General features: G+C 42.3%; 1 protein-coding gene and 6 non-coding genes across 6 annotated transcripts; 5 read left to right on the top strand and 2 right to left on the bottom strand.

Annotated features, from left to right (window-relative positions):
- Positions 1-27,102, bottom strand: part of LOC138242764 (zinc finger protein 271-like) — a 1,399,044-nt gene that overhangs the window by 562,754 nt on the left and 809,188 nt on the right.
- On the top strand, positions 6,700-6,818 carry LOC138218351 (5S ribosomal RNA). Its single transcript, XR_011181496.1, has one exon. It is a non-coding gene; the product is annotated as a 5S ribosomal RNA (ribosomal RNA).
- LOC138243650 (U1 spliceosomal RNA) lies at positions 7,419-7,583 on the bottom strand. Its single transcript, XR_011192301.1, has one exon. It is a non-coding gene; the product is annotated as a U1 spliceosomal RNA (small nuclear RNA).
- Positions 11,030-11,148, top strand: LOC138245059 (5S ribosomal RNA). Its single transcript, XR_011193675.1, has one exon. It is a non-coding gene; the product is annotated as a 5S ribosomal RNA (ribosomal RNA).
- trnal-uaa (transfer RNA leucine (anticodon UAA)) lies at positions 22,287-22,369 on the top strand. Its single transcript has one exon. It is a non-coding gene; the product is annotated as a tRNA-Leu (tRNA).
- On the top strand, positions 24,524-24,595 carry trnaw-cca (transfer RNA tryptophan (anticodon CCA)). Its single transcript has one exon. It is a non-coding gene; the product is annotated as a tRNA-Trp (tRNA).
- On the top strand, positions 26,131-26,204 carry trnat-agu (transfer RNA threonine (anticodon AGU)). Its single transcript has one exon. It is a non-coding gene; the product is annotated as a tRNA-Thr (tRNA).

The following is a 27,102-nucleotide window of genomic DNA, read 5'->3' as shown; positions in this document are numbered from 1 at the left end:
TCCCTCGCAGGGTGACGGCAAACTTCTTCAGAGAGGGAGTCTCCCACGCACGGCTTTTCTTTATCAACAGCTGAGACAACAGAAACAGACTTCCAACTGACATGAATTACTTCTTGAGCGTTTATGACCGTCTTTAAAAGCTGAGGGCAGGTGAAAAAGTCTTTGGAAATGAGGAAATGACTGCTGACAGTAAACAGAGCTGACGCTCAGCTGCAGACAAGCGCTCCTCTTTAGTATAGTGCTGAGTACCCTCGCTTGTTGCGCGGGAGACCGGGGTACGTTTCTGTGACAGATCGCTGGTTTAATTTTTTAACAACCTGAGTTCACTTAAAAAGTGTGTACTGTGTCCTACGTTTCGGACTAGTTACTGCGGTAGAATATGGAGATCATCTCCAGCTTTGAGCTCAACTGCAACAAGAAGTCCTGCTAAATGTAGTATAGTGAGTAGACATCGCGAGACAACAGAACGAGAGTAGAAGGCAGGTATATATGGTGTAAGGGTGTGATCTGTGTAGTTAATAAAATAGTTAAAATAATATAAAAACGTCTCTTTATTAAGATACACAACATTTATGGCGACGAGAGATGAGTGCTTGACGGATTCAAAGCGAGCAGAACACTGCAGATTTTAGTTCTCTTGCTGGTAGAAACGAACTTCTGAATTTTCGGACTTTTCGTTTAGCTTGCGCCATGGAAGATATGGCAGCCGCGCCGAGAAGCTATGCTTATGCCCAGCTTTTTCCACCGCTTCTACTGAACCTCGGAGCACCGGATTTGTATACGGAATACAAGATATGGATGGAGCCGTACAGTTTTTTTTTAAATAGCCAGTGGATCTACAGAAGCTCAGGATGCCGTGAGACGTGCTACATTACTGCACTGTATCGGGGCTTCCGTGCAGCGGATTTTCGCCAACCTCCCTGGAGAAAAAGGTACATATTGTAACGCAACGGGGGCTCAGGCGGGCGCCCTTGCCGCATCTGGTCGGCCCCATCCCGACTGGAGGCTCGAACCCGGGACTCCCGCGTCTCTCTGCAGCGACCTAGCCCCGTGAGCCAAAGAGAGATCTCTCTTTAGCTCACGGGGCTAGGTCGCTGCAGAGAGACGCGGGAGTCCCGGGTTCGAGCCTCCAGTCGGGATGGGGCCGACCAGATGCGGCAAGGGCGCCCGCCTGAGCCCCCGTTGCGTTACATTGGTGTCAGAAGCGGGGTGGGATAGCCCTTCGCCGGGGACGGCGATTTAAGCGGGGGAGAGTGTAACGCTTACGGCCGACAAGCAGTGTGTGTAAGAGCCGGCGTACCAGAGCGGGTGACGTCACCGCCCTTCCCTGTGATAGCAGGACCACAGCTACTGGGCTGTGGAGAGATCTCTCTTTGGCTCACGGGGCTAGGTCGCTGCAGAGAGACGCGGAAGTCCCGGGTTTGAGCCCCGGACGGTGCAGGGGCTGACCTAATGCGGCAAGGGCGCCCGCCTGAGCCCCCGTTGCGTTACAATATGAACAGACTGTAGCTGCCTTAGACGCTTACTTTACACCGCGGAGAAATGTGGTTTTGAAACGGCATAAATTTAGGCAGAGAAGTCTCAGGACGAATCTGTTGATGCTTTTGTGACTGCACTAAGAGGACTGGCTAAATCGTGTGACTTTGGAGTATTGGAAACTGACATGTTAAGAGATCAACTTGTGGAAAAATGTGCACATAAGAGACTATAAATTGCTGCAGGATAAAGACTGACTTTAGAAAGAGCTCTTACAGTCGCTAGAATTCATGAAGCAGCTCAAGCAGAATCAAGAATGCTTTCTGACCACAGTGACACTGAACGGGGCGCTCGCTCATACTTTACAAACAAAAGCCGAGCAGCAGGACGCAGTCATGCTAGAGATATAGAAGAACAGGGGACGGCTGACATTACATGTTACAGGTGCGGACTAACAACGCACAAAGCAGATGAATGCGGAGCGCGAACAGCAGAATGTCTACACTGTAAGAAAACAGGACATTATGCACGAGTGTGTAGAAAGAAAGACGGTTCCCATCAGGAAAAGAAATTTAATACAAATAAGGAAGGGACAAAACTGCGAGCAGTTCAAGAACCGTCTTCAGACTCAGATGAATTTGTTAATTCCATTAACCCTGAAGGTAAAGAAACTGTTCGAATAAATGGCCAAGAGATACAAATGGTGATAGATACAGGAAGTCAAAGAAACTTCATTGGAGTAGAACTTTTAAAGAAAGTGTTTGCACACAGAACTAAACTTCAGCAGACTAAGAAGAAATTTTATGCCTATGCACAAATTAGTCCACTTAAGTGTGTTGGCTACTTTGAGGCACAGCTGAAATGGCAGAAAAATGTAATAAAGGACAAAGTCTATGTAGTTGAAGGAAATGTAGAAGCGTTGTTGAGAAGAAAAGCATGTTTTGATCTGAAGATTCTGAATGTAGGAGACACTGTCAATGCGGTTGACCAGTCTTCAGAGAGGTTTAAGCGGTTAGCACAGGAATATGAGTCACTCTTTAAAGGTTTAGGACAGATCAAGGGTTACAGTCACAAGGTTACAGTAGATGAGAAAGTTTCACCAGTAGCTCAAAGTCTGAGACGAGTACCCTATCCGATGATAGAAGCTGTTAATCAAGAGTTAGATAAAATGTTGGTTGATGGAATTATTGAAGACGTGAATGAAGGTGCAGAATGGATCTCAAATATTCTGATAATACCTAAAAAAGACACCAAGGAAGTGAGACTGTGTGTGGATCTGCGAGAAGTGAATAAAGCAGTTATCAGAGAGAGACATCCAGTACCAACGGTTGGCAGCATATTGCAAGCAGTGCAAGGAGCCAAAGTTTTTGCAAAGTTAGATGTTCGAAAAGGGTTCTGGCAAGTTGAGTTGGCCCCAGAATCAAGACACCTGACTACCTTCATCACACACAGGGATTGTTACCATTTCAGAAAAGTTCCTTTTGGCTTGTCTAGTGCCCCAGAGGCCTATCAGAAAGCTATGGACTTGATGTTGTGTGCAATGCCAGGTGTTGTATGGTATATGGATGATGTTGTAGTACATGCGGAAAATGAAGAACAACTAGAACAGAGGCTCAGGCAAGTATTCCAAAGATTCCAAGACAGAGGCTTAACTTTAAATAAAGATAAGTGTATATTTGGCCTGAAAGAGATCGAGATACTGGGACATTTGGTCACTGCAGAAGGAATAAAACCAGACCCGAAAAAGGTGACAGCTGTTTGCAGTGCACCGAGACCTGAGAATGTTGCACTTTTGTGCTCATTCTTAGGAACTTGTGGATTTTTGATGAAATTTATTCCTAATTTAAGCAGATATATCAGAACCCCTTAGAAAACTAACGAGGAAAGGACAGAAGTGGGAATGGACATCGGAAACTGAGAAAGCCTTTGCCGAGTTGAAAAGAGCACTTGTAACTGAACTATGTCTGGCATACTTCAAACTAGATGCGCCACCAGTAGTGATCAGTGACGCGAATCCTGTAGGACTTGGAGCAGTATTGCTACAAAGACCAGAAGAAGCCAGTGGTATATGCAAGTCGCTCACTTACCCCAACAGAAAGGCATTACTCGCAAATAAAGCATGAAGCCTTGGGTTGTGTTTGGGCAGTGGAACATTTTAGGACATATTTATGGGGAGGCAAGTTCACACTTCAAATGGATCATAAACCCTTCATTTACATGTTCAATCCCAAAAAGGCAACATTGTTACCACCCAGGATACAAAGACTTGGATTGAGATTACAGCCATATTATTGCAAAATTGAACACATAGTAGGGAAAACCAATGTTGCAGACTCATTGTCACGTCTTCCTTTACCAGACACAGAAGACACTGGTTACGTAGATACCTATGTTGATAGAGTGCTTTCAATCAGCACTTATGAACGGCATCCACTGACACTTGAGGAACTTAAACAAGTAACAAACGAAGATGACACATTGAAATTGTTGATGTCCACATGGTGGAAAAAGGACAATGGCCTAATCCAATTCCAGACGAACTGCAGCCATACCACAGGTGTAGGTTGGAGTTATCTACATATGATGGACTGCTTTTAAGAAGACAGAGGATTGTGTTACCGAAAACAAAAATCAGACAAGCATTGAAAATAGCACATGAGACACATCAGGGTGTGGTTCGTACAAAACAGTACCTGAGAAGCAAATTTTACTGGCCCAACATGGACAGTGATGTTGAAAGACTAATCAGGAATTGTTCCACTTGTGTGTTGAATCAGCCATTGCAGGAGGATCAACCTCTCCAACCACTTGAATTACCACCAAGGCCTTGGACAAAATTGGGCATTGCCCTGGTAGGTCCCATTCAGAATGAATACATATTGACTGTCATAGACTATTATACTTCTTAACCTGAGGCGGTTGTTGTATCAGACATATCTTCAGCCACAGTTATTAGAGAGCTGATGAACATCTTTGCACGATTTGGTTATCCACTAGAGGTAGTAACAGATAATGGCAGGCAATTCATAGGACAGTTGTTTGAATCATTTCTGACTAATTGTGGAATTAAACACATCCGTGCATCACCTTACTATCCGAGATGTAATGGCAAAATTGAAAGATTTCACAGATACCTGAAAAAGGCCTTAAGAGCAGCTGTGACAGAAGGAAAAAAGAGAGAGAGGAACTCCCTAAGATTCTGCTGACTTATAGATCAACACCACACAGGGCATCTGGAGAAACCCCAGCTAATCTTATCTTTGGGCGTGATATCCGGACTAAACTACCAAACGTGGAAAAGAAAGAAGAAGAGCCAAGGGACATTCAAAAGACAAAGGATATCCATAGACATCATGAGGAGTATGCACACAAAATGAAATTATATGCAGACCAGACACGGATCATAACTTCAAGGTCGGTGACGTAGTGTTTGTGGCTGGCCTAGACACCGGTAAATTGGATGCCAAGTTCAAAGACACTCGCTATGTGTTATTGAGAAACACCTCTTGTAACTCTTTTGAGTTAGTGAATGTGGAAGATGGCTCAAAAATAATGAGAAATGTAAAACATCTTTGACACGCTCCTCCATTGGATCTTGATTTTGAATCTGCAGAAACAGAAAATGCTGAGAATACAGGACTTTCTGACGTGCAGGAAGTGCCGAGTCCTCAGACAGTGGAGAGTACATCCGTAGGAGAGCCAGTAACTTTACCCAGAAGTAACGTAACAACCATTAGTGGCAGGGTTATCAGGAAACCGGCTCATTACAGAGACATTTAAAAATACAGGACTTGCATAGCTCTCCAAATGTTAAATTGCCCTATTTTGTTTGTGTTATCTATGTAGATGTTGCTTAGACTGCTAGAAATGAGGTGATATTTAGAAGTGACTTAAGTAGAAATTGAACTAAAATTTGAGTTGGTACGCATAGAAATTGTTGTAAAAAAAGATGAATGTATTGAATAGAAATGAAAGGGTTTATATATATTTTGTTGTTATAGTTAATAACTGTTTACTGTGTGTTGATATAAAATTGTTACAATTGTATGGTAAAGTTATAGACTTTAAAAATAACAAAGGAAGGGATGTAGTATAGTGAATAGACATCGCGAGACAACAGAACGAGAGAGTAGAAGGCAGGAACATATGGTGTGAGAGCGTGATTTGTGTAGTTAATAAAATAGTCTAAATCATATAACAAAGGTTCTTTATTAAGATACACAACATGCTCGATAAGCTACTGGACACACCCTCCCCTCCTCACACAGACCGTGGAAAAGCCCCCGAGTGGGAGGGCTCTCTCTTCCTCCCAGGAGCTCTTGGACACGACGCACAGACAGGGCGCGGGGAGCCTCCGCCTGCAAACACCGCTCCAGGCAGGACTCCACTCCGCAGGAGCCGCAGAGCAGAGGCGATGGGGACATCTTAGCTCCTGTGCAGAGACTTGAGCTGTTGTTGCTGTGGACGCTGTCTTTTCTTTTCACAGGGTAGGAGTGAATGTTGAGTTGCCCTTAATGATCTCTCGGCTCCTCGGTTGTCATTTCTGCTCCGTAAAGGAATCACAGCACGCGTCGGCTTCCAGCACGGTGGGTCAAGACACGATGCCTGGGATCAGAGAGAGCGATGTCTTCCTTGTTAGTATAGTGGTGAGTATCCTTGCCTGTCATGTGGGAGACTGGGGTTTGATTCCCCGACGGGGAATCGCTCTTCTTCTACCTCCTTAGAGAAAGGACTGCCTTTCACTTCTCTGTATTTTCTTTCACAGCGCTGTGCAGCTTTTCATTGCTCTTGCTTTCCTGTTCCTGATGGTAGCGGTTTACAGAACAGAAAGTCCTCATGGGACATACCCTCAAACTCATATCTAACATAAACGAGTGAATTGGCCAAATCAATTACAGACTCACCTAATTGCAATGAAAAGCATCTGCTCATCTTAACGCGCTCTACCAGTGTACTTTTGAAACCATCCGCCATTTCAATAATTCTATGAGTGACTGTGTCTTTCAGAGGGGGCAGCAGGTCGAGCTGTTTAGCAGCTTTTTTTCACACATAATACGTGTCAGCTCTTTTGTTAACAGTAAATAATGGTGTTCAAAAAAAGTGTCTGTTTATTAGGTGTAAAAATTCCTTAACGTCTTTGATGCTGTCATCAAAGATAAACTGCAATCAGCAAAGATAAAACTGCAATCAGCTTCAAGTAGCGAGTTAGGCGCCATGGCTTTCGCTTGTGGCCACACCACCCTGAATGTGCCCAATCTCGTCTGATCTTGGAAGTTAAGCAGGGTTGGGCCTGGTTAGTACTTGGATGGGAGACTTCCTGGGAATAGCAGGTGCTGCAAGCTTTTGCTCTCTCGGCCAGCAGGGGTCGCCATTGGTGCCGTAGGCTTTGGGAGGAAAACCTGGAGGATGGAAAGGTGATCTATAGCCTCATCTCTAGAGATGTTTTGTTGCTATGGCATGTGTGTGACCCATATAAAAAAAAAACCCGTTTGTAAAACGAATATCGAAGCTGCCTCTAAATCTGCAAATGAAGATGAGTCGATAAACCACTTGTTTTTCGTATAACTATACATATATTCATTTATTACTGATTTCATTCATTGAGCACAGATACAATAGAGGTACAGCCATTCACTGTTTGACATGTCTGCACTGGTACAGAACCTAGCAATCAGAAAACGGGTGAAACTGTCTTGAGAATTAGCATACAGTACCGAGGCCCCCATGACCAAATAAATTGGCCTTAATAATGCAGACTACAGCAAAACGACTGACTTTGAAAAGGGAATGAATGTCCGGAAGGAGTAGTATAACCAGCTTGAAATGCTTCTCCGGACCTCTAACTAAAAGAAACCGGGAACCAGCAGTGGCTTTCGAACTGGGATCCTATCGCAGCACGCGGTGTCATAACTCTTCCGTATCTGATATTGGACCAAGCACATCAGGGGAGAGGGCGAACGCAGTCCCCCACTACCAGAAATTATGCAGTCGAGATTCCCACATTTGGGGAATTCGCAGGGGTCAGCACAGCCGGAGTGCAATGGCCGAGCCTCGCCCTGGGTGAATCGATTTTTTAAGAACTTTATTTTCTTTTCACAAAAAAATACAGGACATCACAAATTAGAAAGCTTTACATTAATATACATACTTAAAACAGTATATATGATCACATCTCATTACATTTTGACACGGTACCAGTTACATAGCAACAATTTCTTTTTTTCTGGTGCAAATCACATTCTTTACTTAAACATGATAATGTTTTTCACAGTTTCTTGAGATATTGACCTATGCTCTCTATTTCCCACAGATTTTCTGCTTCCTCCCTCCTTTCTCTCCACAGATCTCTGAGGTAATAGTTCTCTCGGGTGATGAACAGGGCCAGGCTACCTGCTGCCTTGACTGGGACCTCGATGCCTTTGAACAGCCCCATGTTCCTCACTCTCCACAGGGCGTCTTTCCCACTGTTCACCACGGCCCAGATCCTGTCAAACACGTCAGGAGGAAGTTTGACAGGAGAGATGCCGTTGTAGCGGCAATGATTGTTAATAAGACAGAATTAAGCGGTGGTATGCTGTCCTAAATGAGGCCCCATCTCACCCTCTATCTCTGTGGTGCAGCCACAGAGAAAGTATTCATGCAGGCTGATTTAAGATGTTTTCTTTTGATAAGGGACAGCTCCCAGATGGGGATGCACTTAGCTAAGCCTGGTTATCATGATCAATGGTCATCCATTGGCGCCTATCTGTCTAGGGAGTGCCAAATGGACATCTGGACTGCATTCCTAAGTGTCAAGAGTAAGTGACTCATATCTCACCTTGATCAACCAATCAGGGACTGGCAGGGCGTGGTCATACCACGTGGGTCTCCAATGCCCGCCAAACTCTCAACCAATCAGCACACATCTGTGTCTTGGTCAAAAAGGGAGCGCAAGCTCAGATCGGGGCTCTCCTTGGCCATTTTCGCGCATCCTCAGAGACAATCATGTGACAACTGCTGTTGTCTGCAAAGGGACTTGGACTTTGTTCTAAGCGCAAGGCCGAGGATCCCGTACGTACTCAGAATTCTACCAACGTGAATGCTCCGCTTGATCAACGGCAGCCTACAGTTGGACCCTCGTCGACAACCTGAATAGCTTATTCAGAAGCAGCGCTGGACCGGGAACGAACCAGCTTCTTCCCAGGCAAAAGAGTGACTTGCGAGGACCCGCGGTCACACTCTGTGCATAGAGACTTTCTACTAGCCAGCCGGACTGCTGGTAGATCCCCTTGGAGCAACGACTGCCCTGCGCGCCGCAGTCAGATTCCTCCGCCCGTCCTACTCCGAGCTGTACCTCAACTGGTTGGCCGGTAGCCAGAGGATGCCGGGACAACGCCCATTGGACAACCGCTGGAACAGAGGCTGCAACAGAGCCTGTCAGCTGGTTTGGTGTTCGTGCCGGGAAATTCCAAATCCATACACAGTGGATAAGTAAACCCCATGTTCTACATTGTGTCTCGAGAATTCAATTGTACCTCAACACAAGTTGTTATCAATTTATTTCATGAGTAATGTATTTACTTCCGAGTTTAGAGTAACAGTGGGTAATAACACTGGTTAGCGATTTGGTAACCGAACGATATATATTGACATATATTCTCTGTTGTGTATCTCTTTGTGTTGGCATCTCTTCGAGATTATATACCTTGTATATTGATAACCCTCACAGTAAGGTCTGCCGCTTGTATCCAGGCAGACTAGTATATGTTTGGTGCACAATTTATATGAATAAATGTATCTCGTGTATTGAACCCGTGTGTGTGCGTTGTTAGTTGTTCTGACGATTGATTTTCTAAAAGCCACAACGAACAACCTCGTGATTACTGCTACAATTAATAATTGTCTCAGTAAACCCATCAAACCTCTACAACCACGATACACCACCATAAACTATATTAATTTAGGAACATAAACATATAGTGTAAACTGTATATGGCTGGTATTGGTAGTTTAAAGAAAAAATACACACCAGTATTCCACTTTCTTCCTAAACATTTTAAGCATCAAAGTCTTACATGTAGTAAGATTTTACCACGTTTCGGAAACGTTTTTACATGCTCCTTCTGACCATCTTAAGTTTATATACTTTGTGAAAAGTCATAAGATATTAACATTTTCTGTGAATGTGCTTGTTATCGGAGTAAATAAAAGCATACTTTTAGAATTTGATTAATAGGGAATATAATATGGAATCACGTACCTAAAGAAATTAATAATGATATAATTATTTTTATGTACTGTAGCTCAAATAGTAGTATAATACACTTTCTATGGATACATGTGCTTCTACACAACGCAGAAGCACATCCACAAGTAACATTACCTACCTAAGAGAGGACATTGGCTTGCCAATATGATAAATACAGTGGAAAAAAGCAATTGGGAAAATAAGACCTGCTGATCTGTTATACATACCAGGAAGAGAACAGAATATGATTTTTTTCTGTTCGAAACGTGTGTTGTCTTTATGAAATTCATGTATTTTAAACGTTTAATTAAGAAGAAAAAAACTTACAGAAAGATACTAAGCTGATCACGAGATAGAAAGATCACCCGTTTTTCGCGCATAAAAAGTGGCTATTAACTGGGTGAACTGTTATTTACTGGAGTCAACTGGGTGAAAACACATAATATAAACATGAAACAAAACAAAAAATAAAAATAAGATACAATCTACAGACATTAAAACCGGTGTCATGGAAATATAACTATCAAGGAAGCCACAAGAGAGAGTTCTCACCTGAGTAAGGTCTTTATTTCAATATTGCAATATTGAGAGCCCTGCTGCCACTTCGCAAAGTGCAACCAGAGACTCAATTTGTTACAAGCAGTACAGGGTTTTTATAAGACGTTGCGCTGTAAAAAAGCTCAGCGCTTTGTCCCTTCTAAAACTTCCCCTTTCCCTAAGAGAAAACAGATTACATCAAAAAGGAAAAGAAGAAACACTAGATATGTTATTCAAAGATTATCAGTTACTTTCAGCTAATTATAACGACCCAGACAGCATATATTGTTTTGGTACATTGTCTTCTAAAGTAACCTAAACAGTGTACTTTGTTGACGCACTGTTTTCTAAAATTCTGCACGTACTGTAGCACAGCAATTACATCCTTGAAATGTATTATCTAAAAGCCCCAATATATTTTTTTGCAAAGCTCTCTACATTTTAAGAATCAATTTACTTATTAGATTTCCACCTCAAGACTTGTTCGGCTGGCGTTCGGAGAGTCGCGTTTTTCAGAATTGTATTGAGATCGTTTTCCACAGAGCTCAGATGTCAAAGCACAGCAGCAGCTCTCCACAGCGATCCTCTATAGCGCCCTTTCTCCCGCAGCTCCGTCCTCATTGGAAGGAAGCAAGAGTGAAAGGCTGAAGTGAAATAGAGCGGGGACGAAGGCAGTGAAGAGAGAGAACGTGGGAAGAAGAGAAAAACGCAAGGGAAAAAAAGCAGCGTCGTAAAAGAGGTGACGGAGCTGTCCTCTCTATAAGAAGGGTGCCAGCGAGCCTTGCTCTCGTTTACGGCCACACCCCCTTGAGCACGCCTGATCTCGTCTGATCTCGGAAGCTAAACAGGGATGGGCCTGGTTAGTACTTGGATGGGAGACCGCCTGGGAATACCAGGTGCTGTAAGCTTTTAAGCGCAGGAGGCGCCCTATCCCCGCTCGCTCGCTCATTCCCCTGTTCACACGTGCAGTGCGGCTTGTCCGTCTGTTTATTTGTCAGCTTTGGCGAGACACGGGTGCTTGTGTATTAGCGTGAGCGTTTTTTATTCTGATCAGGAATAGTTTTACAAGTCCGCAAAGGATCGAGGAAAGGTTTATCGCCAGCTGAAAAGAGACACAGCGCTTCGGCTGTGGAGACTTGTTCGGCTGGCGTTCGGGGAGTCGCCTTTTTCAGAATTGTATTGAGATCGTTTTCCACAGAGCTCAGATGTCAAAGCACAGCAGCAGCTCTCCACAGCGATCCTCTATAGCGCCCTTTCTCCCGCAACTCCGTCCTCATTGGAAGGAAGCAAGAGTGAAAGGCTGAAGTGAAATACAGATGCAGCCATTCAAAATGAGCGTTAAAAACCCGTGGTTCAGTAACCAACCCGCAGGGCACCGTAGGGCACCGCGGTAAGTGATTGGCTGGCCAAAATGACCGACAGGGGCACTCGTGGTGCATTGGTTGGTAGTGAAAAGATTTAATCATTTAATGTCTTTACTGTGCACGTTTCAATCCACTTAGTTTTGAATATTTATATGGAATTTTACCACTAAAGGGAAATTTTAGTAGCTGAGCATAAAAAGAAGAGGAGCATAACGCATCTGAAGGTCATAAACGATATTAATTTAGGAACTTAAACATTACTGTATGTACATAAACTGTACTGTGTATGGCTGGTCTTGATAGTTTAAAGAAAAAATACACACCAGTCTTCCATTTCTCCCTAAACATTTTAAGCATGAAAGTTTTATGAAACGGTACCCAAATATGTGATTGCTGTATAGAATGAATTTTAATTTTTAAAAATTATTTAACACGAAAATTAAGCTGTTTACATCTACCGCCTGAGAACAGTCACCCGTTGCTACCCAACGCAGAAACACAGCCACTAACTAGCAAAGAGAGGACATTAGCTAGCCAATATGATAAAGAAATAAATGATTATTTTGTTTATTTCTTTTGCACATTTATTTAAACATTTCCATCGATTGTACAAGCACTTGGAAACTGTCCAATCCCTAGTTCATCAAGCATTTACCGGTCTGGCGCCTGTCTGTGTCTTCTAGGATATAACGCCAGCGAACTCTTGTTTTTATGTCCACTATAACTACGCTGGGCAAACATTCTGAGGTCAAATTCTTCCAGCACGGGGGTACCTTTAAAGCAGAGACGACGGCACCAACATTTTTTGGCGCGCCTTCTCTTTAAAGCCCTGGCCAAATATGAAGACCTGGCCAAATTTTAATTTTAAACGGAATTAAAAACTACACATCCCAGTTACCATGGTGGTGTTTGTGATCATTGCGTTTAACCAACGAAACAGGGCGAAAAATCAGTCACATGACTTTGGGGCAGAGTTTCAAAAGCTTAACCTATCAGCAACAAAGCGAAATTTACACGATAGGCTACCTCAAACTGTCAGTTACACGACTGTGTATGTCGCTTAAGCCACTCCTATTTGGCATTTTAGTTATGGAGGCGAGAAGACGCCCCCCCCCCCTCTCTCTGGGTGTCTGATTTACCGCCATCTTTAACTGTTCGGTGTCCGAATCGGAGTAGCTATGCGTACGAAATAAAGTTAATCCCAACTACAAAACATATATTTTTGTGGTAAGAGGGCGCAAAACATCAGTATTTACTGCTATTAATTACTGTACGATTTATAGTTGAAATATGAGCCTAGATATAAAGTTAGATATAAAGTTAAAATCTCGACAAAGCAATGTAGGAAATACAGAGAAAATAAATCCTTTCTGACATCTAAAATCAGTTTCGATCAAGGTCTCTAAAACGAACAAGAAAAAGAGGATTTTCGGAGGGCAATTACGCTGTGTTTATATAGAATAATTGATTTATGAGCAATCTAATTTCTTGTTCGTTTAAAACAGTGAAATGTCAGCTGCAAAAGATCGCACCAGAAACAGCACTCTCTCTGCCTGTCATAGACGTTCAGGAAAGGCTGAATGAAGTCATGTCAAGTACAATAATTCGGTGATCAATAATAACAGTTGTAGGACAGTATATAAGGAGGATAAGGATTTTGAAGTTGACTCGAAATCTGATAGGTAACCAGTGCAAGGACTTGAAAACAGGTATAATGCATCCCTGATAGGATTCTTGCTGTCATATTCTGAACATATTGAAGATTGCTCAGTGTGGATTTAATTTCCCCAGTGAACAGGATGTGCATTTATTAATTCTAGAAAAAAGCCTTTCTTGATTTCTCTAGTTCTTAGTTTCTCTAGTTCCCTTTAAAATAAACTATTATTCCACAATGCAGAGTATTACATGGCCAGTATTTACACATGATATTTGTGATTTAAAGAAATTAACACCAGCAGCTTTTGGAGATTTAAATGTTGGCTGAGTTATTGCAGGATAAAAGACTAGAGATGTTGGCAAGAAGAAGATAATTCGGGGAAAGCTGAGGAATACACTTATAACAAGAACACTTCCTAATGGGGTTAGGCATACTTTTGATGAAGATGATGAAGTTAACAGACTATATGTTTACATAGATACTGAAATAAGGATTGTATTTTAGATTATGTGTAGTTGCTGGCATTGAACTGTGTGTTGGATGCACATGAATTGAAGGAATGGGCAAACATAGCTGATGCGGATCCACAGAGCCAGCATATTAAGATGTTTATAATTAGAGGCAATTTGTTTAAATAACTAGGTATGGATACTGATGTGCAAGAGAGGTGGAAAGGCTGTTTCCTTAAGCCAGCACTATAAGATATTTTATTCTCAGTGAGATGCTGCCATTTCATAGTGGGTTTCTAACACTGTGTATAGTTCCATCCACACAGTGCTTTTACTTTCATCCATTTCTAATCTCTTTATCCAGTACAGAGGATTTGGAGCCTATCCCAGTAAGCAACGGACACAAGGCAGAATACACCCTGGACATAGCGCCAGTCCATCACAGGACAGACAGACACAAACACACACACACACCAGGGCCAGTTTTCCCATAAACCAATTAACTTACCAGTATGTTTTGGAGTGCGAGAGGGAGTCATATCACACATATGGAGAAAAACCATGTAACCCAGAGAGAACATGTAAACCCCACACACACAGGAATACATTTTATTATTCATAAACAGTTAACATTGTTAGCAAAATATTTTGAATTATATTTAACCCTATTTTTTCTTTAGTTTTGTATTTAACTTATTATATGATAGTCAGACTTAATGTATATTTGAACAATGAAAATATATTTTTACAAGATGCGGGGGAAAGTGCAACAGATTATTACAGTGCTTAATTTAATATTATTGATTGCTAATAGTTTATGCTAACACCTAACTTTCTTAATTAGATGTATTTAAAACAGTGAACTAAGTGTAACATACTATTCAGAAATACAATCGAAAATAGTTTTGTGGTGTTTGTATGGATGAAACGTTTCTAAAATGTATAACGTAACAAAATTAAAGACGATTAAAATCTGTAATCTTTCCACTTGTAATGTCATTAGACAGAACAACACGTTTCTGGTTTGTTTTAATTAGCTAGTATTAGTTAGTAGTTAGTAGTTTTAATTTAATTAGTATTGCAATTCGCACTGATTCCCTTGCGAAGATATGGACTTAAGAATATTCGTGCCTGGTCAAAAAATGGCATTAAGCACTTAAAATTAATATGGTTAATATTAATAAACTGTAACATGCTGTAACAAGATCGGTTAAACTGCAAAGAAAATGCTTTCAGAGAAAATGTTTCAGGTGTGAAGAACATAGATCTCCAATGCAATTTCAACCAAACCTGTTCCCACACAACCTGCCCCCACTACCATTAGAATATACACAAAGCACTGAAATCTTTTGAGCTAATGATCAGGTGACCCGAGAGAGAGAGAGAGAAACACCAAGGGGTGCGGAACCAGGGAACTATTTACATGGAAAACGGGCGATCTCCCCAGACTGTCCGCCCGTTTCACTGTTACCTGGATACCTCTTAATTTAGAACTCACTAACACTGATTTTTAGTTTAGAAGGATTCAAGTAGGGTTTTAGATGAAAGGCAGCGACCTTAATCAAGCCCAAATCATAATTGAACCCATTCAGAGCCTACATTACATTTTAGCGTTTCATTCTGAGCAGAAGACCCTCACACCTGAAGAAGGCTTGCGTTTTCTCTCTTCTCTTTTAAGCATGTGTACAATGTGTAATACAATTACAATGTGTAATTACAATGCTGTAATACAATTTGAATCGTATGAGGGTGGGGGGGGAGGGGGAGGTGTCTTTCGCTGGAAATCTCGCCTGCTTCTACTTTACGAGTACAACCCCCTCTCTGCCGGAGTGCTGGCTGTGACGAATTAAACCGGTTTCACAGGTTTCAATCAGAGACCATGTGACATGGGAGTCAGGAAACTAACACACAGCTCCACCGGATTTGATAACGCTATAAAAACGCTATAAAATAATGTGACTAGGCACCGAACAAGTTTACAGCACAGTACAATAATAAATGCTGACCATGACTTTAGAAGCATAAATTGCCTTACACTCAATTTAAACACAAGCTGTCTTTAGCCCTCTAAGCTGGTTCATACAGAAATGTAGAGATCTAGGCTCAGAACACACAGCTTCATTAGCGAATACATATGCAGGACAACTAGAGAAGACGTTTTACAGAGGATGGATTTTTTGAAACATCCCATCAGTGACATCACTGAAGTCAACTCCTAGGTACTGAAACTGTCGTGTGGATAGTTTCACAAGAATCAGACAAAGGTTTAAGCATCTCTTGTTCTAGATAAAACTGCAATAAAAAAAACAACAACCCATAATGTACTTGTTTGCGGCTCTGTTTGCCCAAATCATATATTCACAACGTGAAATTTAGAAAATAATATTACGTAACCAAAATCCGCAATATGGAAACAGAACCTGTGTTATTGGTGATAGATGATGTACTCGTAACATTTTTACAAGACGAACTACAACATTTAAAAAATGACTTGTATGTACTTGATATCTCTAATCATTCCACGGCGACATTGTTAAAGCAGAGTCCCAGTAAAACGAAACTAAAACGCCCTGCGCATACCGTTTCGCGCTTCTTATTAGTTGCTCAAAAGTAATTTGACCGTATGAAATGCATAATATAAACCTAGAAACATATACGTGAGCAGTATTTACGTACTGTAGTATCGGTGTTAAGACATACCTCTCAAATACTGTAAATCAAGTTAAAAATATCTCAAGACCGATTCTGGTCATAATGAAACCATGTTTCGTGTATGTTTTCTTTAAAGTACCGAGACCAGCCATATACTGTATGTTTATGTTCCAAAATTAATATCGTTTATGGCCTTCACACGCGTTGCAGTATGCTCCTATTCTTTTTATGCTCAGCTACTAAGATTTCCCTTCAGTGGTAAAATTAGATATGAATATTCAATACTTAAACGGGCACAGTTAAGACATTAAATATACATATACATACTGTATACAGTACAGTTTTCATACAGTAATATGTTTATGTTCCTAAATCAATCTCTTTTATGAGCATGTGAAAGGCATGGTGAATCGATTCTCAAAAATTACTGTACTTTGCATGATTGGAAACAAATGCGTGATTGCAAAATGCTGTGGTGTTACTTTTACAAAGACGGTCAATGAAAAAAAGAATGTTGACCAGGGCAATACTTTGAGTTTACACTTACAGCTTGTCCAAGGTCATTCATTATTAATACTATTAGTAATATCTTCATTAAAGACTTTGATGGCCACAGCTCAAACATGAGAGGTTGAGCTTTATTAGCTCCACCTTGCCGAAATTCCGGATACTATTATTTTGCTTGTCATATTATAGGAGAATTTACGGTAACTAGCGGTATTTACCGGTAACTCCCAGTATTTACTGGTAGCTTGCGGTAGACTGCGTACAGCGTACCGGAAAATAATGCGGTATCGCCCACGCATTTTGAATGGCTGCATCTGTATATCCCCCAGCTCTGAGCCCATTGGGCCTGCTGGTGTGACCAGAGCTGCAGCGTCGCCATGCTGGTGGGGGTCAGTTCGGCTTTTCTGTTGGAATGAACAGGGGGGTTACATGATGGTGCTGTCTGTGATCTGGCTGTCCTGCTGGTCTGGATGAGGGGTGCGTAGTGTGGTGCAGGTTCTTGTCCCATCCTGCTCTTGGTCCAGGTTGGAGGGTTGCACCGATTCTGAGTCTTGTTAGCTGGTATGGATGGGTTTGGGGGTGTTGATACCAGAGTGGTCCGGGGGGGGTGCAGGTGTCTCGGGGGCATTCTTGTTTTTCTGTGAGTTCAGGTTGATTCTGTTGGTTTTGCCACGAATCTCCCTCACGCAGTCAAGCGCTCCCGCATTCCTATGAGCTCTCCCCGTACCAAATGTGCACGTGTCAATCAGTCCTCTGCTTAAACCCTCATCTGCCCCCCGGTCATTGCTCACGATTGAGATTCTCTCCCGGAGCTTACGTACTAACTACGCCTTTGCCTTACTACGACTTCTCCCCTGGACCTCGACCCCGCTTTCCGACTACCGCTTTAGCCACTCGATTTTGTACCTTCGCCTGTTTTACGCTTTCTCGGATCCTGACCCCAGCCTGTCTCTTCGTTTACGCCTCTGCCTTCTGAATCCACACCGACGCAGCTTCTACGCCTTCCCGGACTCCGACCCCTGCCAGTCCCTCAACTACACTTTCGCCTGTCGATTCTGTGCCTACGCCTGTGCTACGTGTGGAAGACCGAGTCAAAAGGTCAGGACAGTGACTATGCGTGGGAAAGGTTTTCTGTTCGCACCTAAGACCACTGTCTTAGGTGCAAACTAAAGCCTGTGATTCCTCACACCCATTCAACCAGAGAAAATTGAAACAGATTGTAGGATGCCAAATGGCACCCCCCTGTCCTGTTTGTTTGACTTCTGACACTGCCCCTTTCCCTGTATGTTCCTTTGATATGTTAAAGTATTGCCTACTTTTAATGTATAAAAAAGGACAGTATAACTTCAGTCCAGTGAGCATGTCTTGAGTGCTAGGGGAAACCCTTTCTCTGTGATATGCTCCCCTTCAGCTGATTGTATTAAAGATCTCTGTTGACAATCTCCCAACCTGAGTGAAGACTGAGTTTTCTTTGAAATACGCCTTCCCGGACTCGGACCCCTGCCTGTTTACTCCGACTACGCCTGTGTCTCGCGCCAACCCTACCAAGGGCACCGCATTGGATCCCTATCCTCAGCAGTCAGCCCCTGCGTGACAGGTTCTGAGTGTCTTGGTTACATCCGTTTGTGTGTATAGATGAAAAAGCTATTGAAGAGCACCCCGACACCCCCCACCCATCTCGGTGGAAGTTGCCATGTTCAAAAAATCCTAAAAAGATAATTAAAGTTTCACACAACAAAGCATGACTGTGAAAGGTCAGGAGGCCTGCCTAATGGTGGTGCTGGCCCCACTAGCACCTCTTCCAGCAGCAACCTTAGTTTTTCCCAGGAGGTCTCCCATCCAGGTACTGACCAGGCTCACACCTGCTTCAGTACTGAAGGCTGCTGATTATGGCCAGCAGCCATATCACCCTGCAACTCACAACTGGCAACCCAGTGAAGCTAAGCAGGTGTGCGCCTGGTCAGTACCTGGATGGTAGACCTCCTGGGAAAAACTAAGGTTCCTGCGGGAAGAGGTGCTAGTGGGGCCAGCAGGGGGTGCTCACCCTGCAGTCCATGTGCGTCCTAATGCCCCAGTATAGTGATGGGGACACTATACTGTAAACAGGCGCCTTCCTTCGAATGAGATGAAAAACTGAGGTCCTGACTCTCTGTGGTCATTTAAAATCCCATGGCGTTTCTTGAAAAGAGTAGGGGTGTAACCCCGGTGTCCTGGCCAAATTTCCCCATTGGCCCTTACCAATCATGGCCTCCTAATAATCCCCATCTTTGAATTGGCTACATTTCTCTTCTCTCCTCCTCACTGATAGTGGTGAGTGTTCTGGTGCACTATGGCTGCTGTCGCATCATCCAGGTGGATGCTGCACATTGGTGGTGGTGGAGGGGAGTCCCCATTACCTGTAAAGCGCTTTGAGTGGAGTGTCCAGAAAAGCACTATATAAGTGTAAGCAATTATTATTATTATTATTATTATTATTAATGAGCACAACACTTGATTACAGTAAAAAAATCATTAAAAAATAAAGAAATGTTTCACAACTCAAAGCAAGCTTGTATAAGGTTAGGGGGCCTGTCTGATGTGTAAAACACCTGGTTGCAGCACTGTGGCTGTTGTGCTTGAAGAGCTATTGACTCGTGAATAGCACCCTCCTATCACCATGTACCGCCTGTCTAATGGTGCCATATTGAAAACATCATAAAAAAATAAAGAAAAGGGACACAGCCACAGCAAGATTGTATAAGGTTAGGGGGCTTGTCTGGTGTGTAAAACATATGGTTTCAGCAGTGTGGCTGTTGTATTTGAATTGCTATTGAGCCATGAAGCAGACCCACCTATCTCAATGTATTACCTGTAGTGTTACCTTCAGAAAATCATAAAAAAATAAAGAAAGGGGTCACAGCCACAGCAAGGTTGTATGAGGTTAGGGGCCCTGTCTGGTGTGTAAAATATATGGTTTCAGCAGTGTGGCTGTTGTATTTGAATTGCTATTGTAGCGGCAATGCTTGTTAATAAGACAGAATTAAGCGTTGGTATGCTGTCCTAAAGGAGGCCCCATCTCACCCTCCATCTCTGTGGTGCAGCCACAGAGAAAGTATTCATGCAGGCTGATTTAAGATGTTTTCTTTTGATAAGGAACAAGCTCCCAGACGGGGATGCAGTTAGCTAAGCCTGGCTATCATGATCAATGGTCATCCATTGGCGCCTATCAGTCTAGGGAGTGCCGAATGGACATCTGGACTGCATTCCTAAGTGTCAAGAGTAAGTGAATTATATCTCATCTTGACCAACCAATCAGGGACTGGCAGGGCGTGGTAATACCATGTGGGTCTCCAATGCCCGCCAAACTCTCAACCAATCAGCACACATCTGGGTCTTGGTCAAAAAGGGAGCGCAAGCTCAGATCGGGGCTCTCCTTGGCCATTTTCGCGCATCCTCAGAGACAATCACGTGACAACTGCTGTTGTCTGCAAAAGGACTTGGACTTTGTTCTAAGCGCGAGGCTGAGGATCCCGTACGTACTCAGAATTCTACCAACGTGAATGCTTCGCTTGATCAACGGCAGCCTACAGTTGGACCCTCGTTGACAACCTGAATAGCTTATTCAGAAGCAGCGCTGGACCGGGAACGAACCAGCTTCTTCCCGGGCAAAAGAGTGACTTGTGAGGACTCGCGGTCACACTCTGTGCATAGAGACTTTCTACTAGCCAGCCAGACTCCTGGTAGATCCCCTCAGAGCAACAACTGCCCTGCGCGCCGCAGTCAGATTCCTCCGCCCATCCTACTCCGAGCTGCACCTTGACTGGTTGGCCGGTAGACAGATGACGCCGACACAACGCCCATTGGACAACCGCTGCAACAGAGGCTGCAACAGAGCCTGTCAGCTGGTTTGGTGTGGCGGGAGATTCCAAATCCATACACAGTGGATAAGTAAACCCCATGTTCTACATTGCGTCTCGAGAATTCAATTGTACCTCAACACAAGTTGTTATCAATTTAATTCATGAGTAATGTATTTACTTCCGAGTTTAGAGTAACAGTGGGTAATAACACTGGTTAGCGATTTGGTAACCGAACGATATATATTGACATATATTCTCTGTTGTGTATCTCTTTGTGTTTGCATCTCTTCGAGATTATATACCTTGTATATTGATAACCCTCACATTAAGGTCTGCCGCTCGTATCCAGGCAGACTAGTATATCTTTGGTGCACAATTTATATTAATAATTGTATCTCGTGTATCGAACCCGTGTGTGTGCGTTGTTAGTTGTTTGACGATTGATTTTCTAAAAGCTACAACGAACAACCTCGTGATTACTGTTACAATTAATAATTGTAAACCCATCAAACCACTACACTATTGAGCCATGAAGAAGACCCACCTGTCCCAGTGTATTACCTGTAGTGTTACTTTCAGAAAATCATAAAAAAATAAAGAAAGAGGCCACAGCCACAGCAAGGTTGTATGAGTTAGGGGCCCTGTCTGGTATGTAAAACATATGGTTTCAGCAGTGTGGCTGTTGTATTTGAATTACTATTGAGCCATGAAAAAGACCCACCTATCCCAGTGTATACCTGTAGTGTTATCTACAGAAAATCATAAAAAATAAAGGTTCCACAACCCAACACAAAGCTGGGAAAAGTCAGAAGACCTGCTTAGTGTGCAAAACACTTACTTGCAGCATTGTGGGTGCTGTGATTTAAATGCTATTGGTTTGTGAACAGAATACCCCTATCCCAGTGCATTGTGCCATATTAAATAAAAGCACAAGAAAAAGAGATTCAGAACGAAAAGCTGTGTCAGTGTTCTGTGTAAAAAATCGGTTTGAACATCATGGGAGCTGTTTTTAATAAGCTGCTGAGTAAAGAATATTTTAATCTTCCTGCTGTCAGTAGTATTGTCAATATAGTTGACCCTTAACTGAATTAAAACAGGGCGTAAAGGAAGGGTTTCAGAAATCAAACAAAGCTTTATGCTTCCTATGGTCATATACAGGTTTTTCGCACGAAGCCGTATTGAACAGTGTTTCTCACGTTGTGAACGTCTGTACACAGCGGTCCTCCGGGTTCCAGTAAGTGCGTAATTATGCATCGATGAAAAACCGGAGGTTTAAAAAAAGATAATTAGCCCACTAATAGTTTGATGTAGAGGCTGTGGAAATATCCACAAGTCTTGGTCTTTAAAATGCATTTGGTTTGACGGCGTTCTGTGCTTCCATTGGGAAGATATGGACAAAAGAATATTCGTGCTCGGTCAAAAAAATGTCATAAAAACGAAAAAGTAAAGAAAGCATTCACAATGTATTTTATACACAAAGGAAGTATTCTCGCAACTCTAAGAGGTTTTGTGGTTTAATATTTTTTAATTGTTGAATCATATTTAAATGCTAAACAACTGAAGAGCATATCGTTGTAGACCAGGATGGCCGAGTGGTTAAGGCGTTGGACTTAAGATCCAATGGACAAATGTCCACGTGGGTTCAATCCCCACTCCTGGTAGTGTTATAATAAGTTTTAAGTGACAGAACACTTTGATGATTTACACTCTATTTAAATATGAATTTGCTAAATTTCAGTTCAGTTCTCTTCACTCCCACTCCCTGGCATAACTGAGCTCTCACTATCGCATACTGAAGGCTTTACATGCATTAGCTGTGATACAGCTCCCAATAAAGAAAGAATCAAACAGTTTGTTCTATTTCTCATGGTGATCCTCTTCTTGATCCAAATGAAATGGATTATTTAATATGATGCCTCGAGAAAAAAAAAGGAGTGAATTTCCGCCTGTAATGATTGATGCCCCATCAAACATTTTGTAACATCCCTGGAAGATTATACAGTAGAATCCTGGTTTGTGGCTTAAATTCAAGGTAAACAAGTCTAAGGAAACGAGTTGGAAACTTGATGTCGAACTGGAATTTAAGTACCCGGAATGTTTCACTACATTGGGCAATATGTGCCAGAGAGGAGTACTTTAAACCCCTTCGATAGCTCAGTTGGTAGCGCGGCTGACTGTATTAGAAACAGTTAGGAATCCTTAAGTCGCTGTTTCGACCCCAGCTCGAAGGAAGGTGCTTTTGTGAACTTTAATCAAATAGTTAAAATAGCGAATCTTTTTCACTCAGACGTTGATCAAAAGCTCAATAAACGATGAAGCAGAGGCTCTTGTTCCGAATTCAGCTAACATCTGGTTGTCTTGTTTTGGCCAAGATCTGATCTTTGAATTAAGGGACTACGCTGTCTGATTTGTAATTCAAAAGTAGATACAAATGTCACTGTTTTCAAAGGATAGGTACTTAATTGGCTTTATGATTTGGTATTGATTTTGTATCATTATATTATTACGTTTGTGCTTTCTGTGTTTTTTATCGTATTGTGAACTTATTTTTTGCGATCCAAAGAGCCTCAGACGCACAGTCTAACAGTAACCAAACCAGAATGGATTCTGCTGGGAGCCGGACTGAGCTCATTCTCACTCCCTGTGCTGAAAACAGAATTATCTCTTCCCCAAACATCGTCTACAGCTGCTAGATATTGCTCTACGTCCTACTGCTCCAGCAATTCCTTTGACCAAAGACAGATCACTTGTGCACTTTTAAACTTCTTGCTACTACAGGCTCTTTGATGACTCATGCTGACTGTCCTGTGAATCCAAAAGAAAATGTTAAAGCTGATACATTTTCGATTGTAATTTGCATCTAACTACAACGTCCCTGGAAAAGAGATTTTATTCGTTGCGTGCAATCGCTATCTTTTACTTTACGTATGGTAGTGGAAATAGTTTTAAAAATGTTTTGTAAAGAAGATTGTATTGCCAGGACCTGCCTTTAGCACTCAGTAGCGATTACGCTGTTGATATAGATGGAGAAGAAATGTAAGATGAATTGATGATCTAAGCTAAAATATCCCTAACACGCCTCCTGTAACAGTGTTTGTATTCATAGCAAGTAATATTTTTTTTCAAACCCGAACGTTGCTTTTGCATTAAGTGTTATGTAACCATTAGCGGTTTCTGTAGCTTCTGAAGAGCGCACTTTTCCAAACTGAAGCCTATAAGAACATTATTCAAGATGCACCATGGCCCAGAACGTGCATCGGGACAAGGATTAACATCAATTGAAAGTACTACCAAATAAAAGACTTGACGGAAAAATTGAAAGAGTAGGCAAGTATTAAAAAAACACCATAACTTCTCGGCTTCCAATCTCTTTCCAGGTTCAGGCTTTGTAAAATGACATGATTAGTGGAGTCATGCCGCGGTTGTGAGTTCAAGCCTCACCTGGAGCAGCCCGGTTTTCTGTCGTGACAGGTAAACAGTGTTTTGTGTTATTTGCTAAATGGAGAGAGGATTCTGTGTTAATTGTGCTCCTCCTGGGAGAGGTCAAGATGAGAAGTTCACGAGGCTGGTGGTAAGTATCCTGTCCAGGAATATCGGGGCTGTAGGGGGTGAGATCTATAGATGTAGTAAACACATCAGTGGAGACGGTGTGTCTGCTCTCTGTGAGAGAGCCGGGCGGAAAGAATAATCTGTGGTCGGGGAAGAAGAGACCCTCGTTGGAAGAGCGGCGCTCCACACAGGAGAGAATGAAAAAAAATATTTTTCAGGGACACTGATTGTTCTCTTTGGGGGAATTAAAAGAACGTGTGGTGAGCGACCTTGTGGCGCAACAGTAGCGCGTCTGACTCCAGATCAGAAGGTTGCATGTTCAAATCACGTTGAGGTCAGCTGATGAGTTTGCAGGTGCTGCTGGTGCTGAACCTGGAAATTACACCATGCAGTCTGGTTTTATCTGTACACCACATAGGTAATTGAACAAAGTAACAGCGCAGTACAGAACACCCAGTCAGGAGCTTATTCAGCGAATCATCATGAACATGACAAGAGAAAAGGCACACTGCACATCCGTGAAACATCACTGGCTTTAGAGACAGTGATATCAGAGAATGGAAGTTTCAGACCTCGTTTTTGTTACAGGTTCAAGCAAACCTGAAAGTTAGGGAGTGTTTGGTCACTTTTGTATGAAAAAGTGTCTGAAGCCTGTAATTACAATTTGTCCTTTTTTAATTGTGGTTGAAATCCACTCCCATGTACCAAGACCTACAGTATATTCATGTTTGCTTAAATGACTAACGCTATTGGACATTAGCTGGTGTTTTTTGTAACGATTTGCTATTTCATGCAGGAAAGAAAGGAAACCAGACCCAACGTTTGCTTTCAGGTGCGGTCTATTTACATAACGGACTTCTATTTCTGAGGAGCCTGATTTAAATCACACAACCCCGGTAGAAGTCGAATCGACAATCTAATAAACCGAAATCAGACGCGTTATCCATTAAACCACTAGTCCGTCACGTAAATGAATTGCACCATGGTGAGTTCAGCGCCACTACTAGTAATACCCCACCCCCATCTTAAATTTCTACGTGAGAAACGTGTTTTCCAAATTTTTATCAGTTTTTAAAAATCATCACTTTTAAGCAGACAAAGCCTTTATGTGTCGCTCTGAATTTCTAATTCATTTATAATTAAAAGAAAATAGCGTTTTGTTCCACAACGGCTTGAAATTATCACATCTTTCACTCTACGTCTCTCTAGTAGTAAAGCAGACCTTGCTAGGTGAGCATTTGCTCTGGTAAATTAGGTCACTTTTCATGTTAACTCACTTCTTCTAAACACAACATTTCCTGGTGCACGTTTTCTCCATGAAAAAATACATTTTCCCTTACATGATTACTCGTTTTTTTTTCATCAAAGAGTACAGAAAGAAGAAAGAAAGAAAGGAAGTGTTGTAAATGAACTCTGTCGCCCGTGGGAGATGTCAAGCGCATTGGACATGAAAAGTGCCCGATAAAAGCCATTTCTGTACGTTTCTCTTAGTGTCGGGGCTCCTATTGAATGTAAAGGAGGCAACGTGCTCAGCCAGCCGATTCAGCGCTTACGGAACGCAGGTGTCTCCGAGCGGTGTGTCCAAGGGGCAGTAAAAGAGGAGAATTCTGCCGGCGCCGTGGCTTAGTTGGTTAAAGCACCTGTCTAGTTAATGGGAAATCCTGGCTCCAAATCCCAGCAGTCCATCGCCTGTGTTGCACTACACACCCTGTAGATAATCAAAAGCATATTGAGCTCCTTGGTAATGAAATTGGCAGATAAAAGTCATTTCACATCCTTTCTCAACTTGTTCAGTGAGCAGGCTCACCGCACACCGAACGAAGATATAACAGAGCAGTGTGTCCAACTGGCTGAAAAAGGGCAGTGCTTTGCTGGCGCTATGGCTTAGTTGGTTAAAACGCCTGTCTAGTAAACAGGAGATCCTGGGTTCAAATCCCAGCAGTGCCTTACTTCCTGTCTTTGCCCACTGTTTATTGTTACAGACAATATGCTTCTGCATTATGTTTAAATGAACTTTTAATTTCGCTTTTGGCACAACTTGTTTTTCAAGAAATCCACACATTGCGAAAGATAAAATGCTCATCTTTCTTATCAGTGCAAAAGAATTACTGCCAGCTGGCAAGAAAATGACAACGATCTTTTTTTTTACTTTAGCCAAAAATCTGTGAATGTAGAAAAAATACAAAAAATGTCAGTTTCTATGGCACACTCAGTCAGGGTGTCCTTCAGTTAAACACAACGTTGGTAGATCAAACGCACCCAGAGACACACTTTGAATTAATCCGATCTAAACATTACCTTCTCTAAATGTGATTGAGTTTCTTTCCACGTCCTTAGCCATCTTGATGTTTGCAGAGATTTTCAACTTTTGACACCAGTCAAACTACAAGTAAATAGTGGAGTACCTAAGTCAATATCACTGGGAATGTGAATATAAATGTAAACATCAATATTTCTGCTGTCTCCTGATAAACACAAGTATAGAGTCAAAACACAAAAAATAATGCTAAAAAGTTATTCAGTTAACACCCAGATGTGACAAAACACATTTAATACTTACATCCCCTTTAAATATGTATTTCCTTAATATCAGTTCTCTTCCCTCCCCAGGATACCTGAAAATTCACTACAGCATATTAAAAGCTGTGTGTAAGTCTTACATGTGTTCTGAGTAGTATAAAGCGACACCTTTCGTCAAACTTTTGGCAGGTACCACGCCCCCTTTTCCAGCCAATGGCAGTCAGCGGTGGTTGGCTGTCCCGCCCCCTTGTCAGCCAATGGCGTGTTGTTATTTGTGCATGTCCCGCCCCCTCAGGAGCCAATGGTGTGTTGTTAAGGGTCGGAA

This window comes from Lepisosteus oculatus, chromosome 14 (genome assembly GCF_040954835.1).
Source record: "Lepisosteus oculatus isolate fLepOcu1 chromosome 14, fLepOcu1.hap2, whole genome shotgun sequence".
Lineage (NCBI taxonomy): Eukaryota > Metazoa > Chordata > Actinopteri > Semionotiformes > Lepisosteidae > Lepisosteus > Lepisosteus oculatus.
This window is presented reverse-complemented; position numbering and strand designations above follow the sequence as displayed.